Raw genomic sequence first — 7128 nt, 5'->3', positions numbered from 1 at the left:
GAGAGCTCTCTCTTAGTTTTTATTGCTGTTTTGGAATTTTGGATTGGGAAGGAAGGAATTCTGTTTCATTCCTGATTTGAGATTCATCTTGTTCTCTTACTGCATAACTCAATTTTCATTTGCTGTTTTAAATCTTCTCCTTCTGCAATCTGTTCTTTTAAATTTTCTGCAACTTCTCTCTTGTTGGATCAAGGAAGGAAGTGAGATCTAGACTTGTTCTCTAGTCTCATTGATTCCCTGAGATCTTCAACATTCTTTTAAATTGCTGCAAATTAAGCACTGCTTTTCTGTTTAGAATTCTTCAAGCAATTTCCATTTTCTGTTTAGATCTGTTGCATGATTTTGCACCTTTTACTTCTCTGTTTGATTGCTATTTACACTTTCTTGTTGAATTTTAATTTCCAGCACCCACTCCCCTTTATATTTCATGCAATTTATATTTCTTGCAATTTAAGTTTCAGCTATTTTACTTTCTTGTTCTTTAAGTTTCAGCAATTTAATTATTCTGCACTTTTAATTCCCTGTCATTTACTTTCTGTTGGCTACACTTCATCCAAATTCACTTCAATGTTAGCTTGACTAATCTAATCACCCACTAAAATTGCTTGATCCATCAATCCCTGTGGGATCGACCTCACTCTAAGTGAGTTATTACAACTTGATGCGACCCGGTATACTTGCCGGTTGGATTTGTGTGTTGGAAAATTCGTTTTCCGCAAAAACACCATCAAGTTTTTGGCGCCGTTGCCGGGGATTGATTAGATCAACAATGATTAAGTGGGTGAGAAGTTTAGATCAAGCATTTTCTTTATTTTTGTTCTCTGTTCTAAGTTGAAACCAAGGTGTTTGAGTTATTGCCTCACTAAGAAATTCATCTTTGAGATATGAATTTCAATCTCCCTTGGTGTTGTGTTTTACAAAATTCAAATGGAGTTCAACTCATCTTATGATCAAACAAATTTTATGGGATATTACCCACCATCACCAATCTCTAATGGTGGCTGGGACTATCACCAAGAGAATACACATTCTGAGCACTCCAATTCATGGAGATTTGCTTCAGAACCACAAGATGAGCAAGAAAACCATATGGGATATTTTCTTCCACCACAAAATGATGCTAGTCATGATTCTACTGGTGGCTGGGAAGGAAATTCTAATGCTCCATATGATATTCATCCAAAGATATCATCACTTGACCATGCTTCAACAGAAAGCCTCTATCAAAATTCACCACCCACACAAACTTCCTTGAACCAAAGCCTCTCAAAGCTTGAGACCATGTTTGAAAAATATGAGAGGGAGGCACAGATATTCTGGAAAAGGAAAGAGAACTTCTTCACAAACATGGAAGTGCACGTAGCTCAATTGTTGAGTGCAACGAAGAAAGTGGAAAGGCAAGATGGAGAAGCCTATGTGTCAAGCAAAATTTTAATGAAAAATGAGGTGGAGGAGGCATTGGATCCTGAACTTTTACATTCACAAGAGCCACTTGAGGTGACAATGAAACATAAAGATTCCCTCCCAGAGGCATTAATGGAAAATCATGAAGGAGAAAGGGAGGAAGACACTCAAGAGAAGTCAAACTCAAGTAAAGCAGAAAATCACATGAAGGAAGTGGTCATGGAACCACCAATTCAAAAGGCTCTAGATGAAGATCAAACTCCAAAAATCACACAGCAACCATGTCTTAACAACAAAGAAGTGAAGGCAACTAACAAGAGCACCAATTCTGTCCCTAAGTCAGCAAGCAAGCTCAACCAAGCCAATTTCAAAAGAAAGCTTGCTGAGAGGAAACCAAGAATGGGGACAAAAGCTGAAACTTCTCCCCCCATGAAGTCATTCCTCTTAACTAATTGGAAGAAGAGGAAGAAAGTGAAGAACAACATGTCAAGCTAATGACACTAAAAGAGCACTTGTTGGGAGGTAACCCAACCGTAGGTATAATTTCTTCTCTGCTTTGTTTTTGTTCTTTACTTTGTTTAAATTCAATAAATGGGCATATGGTTACATTCTAAGTTTGGTGTTGCCTTGCAACAAAATTGTTTTCAATCTTTTTGGATGATTGCATCAAATCAAAAATGAAAGTGACACACCAAGATTCTAAGTTTGGTGTGCCACTTAATTTTCTATGAAATTCATTCAAGCAACACTACTTGTCTGCATAATCATAATGCCTCTGCAGTTTTATTTTTTTTCTTTTAATTTGACACTTTTTCATTCTACTTTCTTTAGTCATTTTTCTGTTTGCTTTCATTTTAGTTTGCTTATTTACTGTGTTTGTTAATACTTTACCAAGAGAGCTTTATTCATGACAGATTATTGGCTTGGTGATTGTCTTTAACATACAACAGTTTCATTTAGTTTTGTTTTAAATAAAATTGACATATGATTGCATTCTATGTTTGGTGTTGCTATGCAATAAAAATTTGCTTCCAATCTTTACTAGATACTTGCATTAATTCCAAGTGAAAGTGTCACACTAAGTTTGGTGTGCCACTTATCTTTTATGCAATGTATTGTGCTCACCTTCTTATGCTTGCAATCAAAATGTCGCTGTCTCTTGTGCCTTGATTGTTATTTTTCATTTTTGCTTGCTTGCAACACATGTAACGCTAACATTTCATTATGTAAGACATTCATGATCTATCTTAGCCCCATAGCCATTGTTCTAATTGTTGCTTGAGGATGAGTGATGAGCGGATAATTTGTATGCTTTTTGGCATTGTTTTTAGTATGTTTTTGCTAGTTTTAGTTGAGTTTTTATTATATTTTTATTAGTTTTTAGTTAAAATTCACTTTTCTGGACTTTACTATGAGTTTGTGTGTTTTTCTGTGATTTCAGGTATTTTCTGGCTGAAATTGAGGGACCTGAGCAAAAATCTGATTCAGAGACTGAAAAGGACTGCAGATGCTGTTGGATTCTGACCTCCCTGCACTCGAAGTGGATTTTCTGGAGCTACAGAAGCCCAATTGGCGCGCTCTCAACGGCGTTGGAAAGTAGACATCCTGGGCTTTCCAGCAATATATAATAGTCCATACTTTGCCCAAGATTTGATGGCCCAAACCGGCGTTCAAAGTCACCCTCAGAATTCCCAGCGTTAAACGCCCAAACTGGCATAAGAATGGGAGTTAAACGCCCAAACTGGCACTAAAACGGGAGTTAAACGCCAAGAAGAGTCTCTACACGAAAATTACTTCATTGCTCAGCCCAAGCACACACCAAGTGGGCCCGGAAGTGGATTTTTATGTCATTTACTCACTTCTGTACACCCTAGGCTACTAGTTTTCTATAAGTAGGACCTTTTACTATTGTATTTTCATCTTGGTTCTTCTGGTTCCCTCTTTGGGGCCGAAACCAATGATCACACTATTCTTATGTATTTTCAACGGTGGAGTTTCTACACACCATAGATTAAGGGTGTGGAGCTCTGCTGTACCTCGAGTATTAATGCAATTACTATTGTTCTTCCATTCAATTCCGCTTGTTCTTTGTCCAAGATATCACTTGTTCTTCAACATGATGAAGGTGATGATTGACGCCCATCACCATTCTCACCCATGAACAAGGTGACTAACAACCATTCTTGTTCTACAAGCATCCGAGGCTTAGTGAATATCTCTTGGATTCTTCGGAGTCTTCGTGGAATAGGCAGGACCTGATGGCGGCATTCAAGAGAATCCGGAAGGTCTAAACCTTGTCTGTGGTATTCTGAGTAGGATTCAATGATTGAATGACTGTGACGTGCTTCAAACCTGTAACCTACTGGGCGTTAGTGACAGACGCAAAAGAGTTATTCTATTCCGGTAGGGGAGGGAACCAAACCGGTGATTGGCAGCACTGTGACAGAGTGTGTGCATTAGCTTTCACTGCGCGGATGGGAGGTAGCTGCTGACAACAGTGAAACCCTACACGAGCTTGCCATGGAAAGGAGTAAGAAGGATTGGATGAAGACAGTAGGAAAGCAGAGAGATGGAAGGGAAGGCATCTTCATATGCTTGTCTGAAGCTCTTACACCAATGATATACATAAGTATCTCTATCTTTATCTTTATGTATTTTCGTTTATCACTATACCCATTTGAGTCTGCCTGACTGAGATTTACAAGATGACCATAGCTTGCTTCATACCACCAATCTCCGTGGGATCGACCCTTACTCACGTAAGGTATTACTTGGACGACCCAGTGCACTTGCTGGTTAGTTGTGCGAAATTGTAGTGATCACAATTTCGTGCACCAAGTTTTTGGCGCCGTTGCCGGGGATTGTTCTTGAGTATGGACAACTGACGGTTCATCTTGTTGCTTAGATTAGGCATTATTTTTCTTCAGAGTTCTTAAGAGTGAATTCTAGTGTTTCAAGGTGATGTTCTTATCATCACCAAAGCTGATTGATCATCATCAATTTAGCTCTTGAATGCAATGTCTTGCTGAAGCTTAGCTAGCTATGTCTAATTCCTTTAGACTAAAGCTTTAGACTAACATTGCATGATTCCTGGAATTCTCATTAAGAATTTTGATACCTTTATTTTCCTTTTCTACATAATTTTCGAAAAAATCCAAAAAAAATTACAAAATCATAAAATCCAAAAATATTTCTTGTTTGAGTCTAGTGTCTCATTTTAAGTTTGGTGTCAATTGCATGTTTCTGTTCTTCTTGCATTTTTCGAATTTATGCATGTGTCTTAATTAATCTTCAAGTTGTTCTTGATGATTTCCTTGTTTTGATCTTTGAATTCTATTGACTTGAGTGTTTTGTTGTTTCTCATATGCATTCTCATTTTGTTAGTGTCAATAGTATACAAACTGCTAAGTTTGGTGTCTTGCATGCATTGTTATTTGATTTTAGTTGCATTTTGATTATTCCTCATTATTAAAAATCCAAAAATATTTTTAATTTGTGTCTTTTCAAGTCAATAATACAGAGAATTGAAGATTCAGAACATACTGCAGAGGAATCACACAGAAAAAGCTGGGCATTCAAAAATGCCCAGTGAAGAAGACAGACTGGCGTTTAAACGCCAGCCAGGGTGCCTGGCTGGGCGTTTAACGCCCAAAAGGGTATAGTTTTGGGCGTTAAACGCCAGAATGTGCACCATTCTGGGCGTTTAACGCCAGGATGGCAAAGGGGGAAGATTTTGTTTTCAAAATCAATTTTTTTCAAGTTTTCAAAGTTTTTCAAAATCAAATCTTTTTCAAATCATATCTTTTCAATCAAATGTTTTCAAAATCAATTTATTTCCTTTTTCAAAGATACTTACTAACAATTAATGATTTGATTGAACATTTTTTGCCTTTTCTGTTTAGGAAGGTTTTATGTTTGAATCATATCTTTTCTTGTTAGGCAAGTCATTAATTTTTAAAATCATATCTTTTCAAATTGTTTTCAAATCATATCTTTTAAAATTGTTTTCAAATCATATCTTTTAAAAAAATTGTTTTCAAATCATATCTTCTCAATCACATCTTTTTAAAACCATAACTTTTCAATCAAATCTTTTTAATCACATCTTTTTCAAAATAGTTTTCAATCAAATCTTTTTAACTTCTAATTTCAAAATCTTTTTCAAAAATCACTTGATTTCTTTTCCACTCTTATTTTCGAAAATCAATTAAGTGTTTTTCAAAATGTTTTCAAAATCTTTTACTTAATTTTCGAAAATTACTTTCCTCCTTCTCACATCCTTCTATTTTTGGACTAACACTATCCCTTAATGCAAAATTCGAACTTCATCTTCTTTGATAAGTTCGAATTTTTTACCTCTGTCTTCCATTTTTCTTCCTCTGACACTTCAAGGAATCTCTATACTGTGACATAGAGGATTCCATATTTTCTTGTTCTCTTCTCTTTCATATGAGCAGGAGCAGAGACAAAAGCATTCTTGTTGAAGCTGACCCTGAACCCGAGAGGACCTTAAAGAGAAAGCTAAGAGAAGCCAAAGCACAACTCTCTTTAGAGGACCTGACCGAATTCTTCAAAGAAGAAGAAGACATGGCAGCCGAAAACAACAATAATGCAAACAATGCAAGGAAGGTGCTGGGTGACTTTACTGCACCTACTCCTGATTTTTATGGGAGAAGCATCTCTATCCCTGCCATTGGAGCAAACAACTTTGAGCTTAAGCCTCAATTAGTTTCTCTAATGCAACAGAATTGCAAGTTCCATGGACTTCCAATGGAAGATCCTCATCAGTTCTTAGCTGAATTCTTGCAAATCTGTGACACAGTCAAGACTAATGGGGTTAACCCTGAGGTCTACAGACTGATGCTATTCCCTTTTGCTGTAAGAGACAGAGCTAGAATATGGTTGGATTCTCAACCTAAAGAAAGCCTGGACTCTTGGGAAAAGCTAGTCAGTGCCTTCTTGGCAAAGTTCTTTCCACCACAAAGATGGAGTAAGCTTAGAGTGGAAGTCCAAACCTTCAGACAGAAGGATGGAGAATCCCTCTATGAAGCTTGGGAAAGATACAAACAATTAATCAGAAGATGTCCCTCAGACATGCTTTCTGAATGGAGCATCATAGGTATTTTCTATGATGGTCTCTCTGAACTATCTAAGATGTCCTTGGATAGCTCTGCTGGAGGATCTCTTCATCTGAAGAAGACGCCTGCAGAAGCTCAAGAATTGATTGAAATGGTTGCAAATAACCAATTCATGTACACTTCTGAAAGGAATCCTGTGAACAATGGGACTAGTCAGAAGAAAGGAGTTCTTGAGATTGACACTCTGAATGCCATTTTGGCTCAGAATAAAATATTGACTCAACAAGTCAATTTGATTTCTCAAAGTCTGTCTGGAATGCAAAATGCACCAAGCAGTACTAAGGATGCTTCATCTGAGGAAGAAGCTTATGATCCTGAGAACCCTTCAATGGAAGAGGTGAATTACCTAGGAGAACCCTATGGTAACACCTATAATTCTTCATGGAGAAATCACCCAAATCTCTCATGGAAGAATCAAGAGAGACCTCAACAAGGTTTCAATAATAATAATGGTGGAAGAAACAGGTTTAGCAATAGCAAGCCTTTTCCATCATCTTCTCAGCAACAGACAGAGAGCTCTAAGCAGAATACCTCTGACTTGGCAACCATGGTCTCTGATCTAATCAAAACCACTCAAAGTTTCATG

The 7128-nt window shown here is 37.2% G+C and overlaps 1 non-coding gene across 1 annotated transcript; it reads right to left on the bottom strand.

Moving 5' to 3' along the window:
• Nucleotides 1-6396: 6396 nt before the first annotated feature.
• Nucleotides 6397-6504, bottom strand: LOC130953117 (small nucleolar RNA R71). The gene has a single exon (XR_009075290.1). It is a non-coding gene; the product is annotated as a small nucleolar RNA R71 (small nucleolar RNA).
• Nucleotides 6505-7128: the final 624 nt, after the last annotated feature.

Source organism: Arachis stenosperma, chromosome 9 (genome assembly GCF_014773155.1).
Source record: "Arachis stenosperma cultivar V10309 chromosome 9, arast.V10309.gnm1.PFL2, whole genome shotgun sequence".
Taxonomy (NCBI): Eukaryota; Viridiplantae; Streptophyta; class Magnoliopsida; order Fabales; family Fabaceae; genus Arachis; species Arachis stenosperma.
This window is presented reverse-complemented; position numbering and strand designations above follow the sequence as displayed.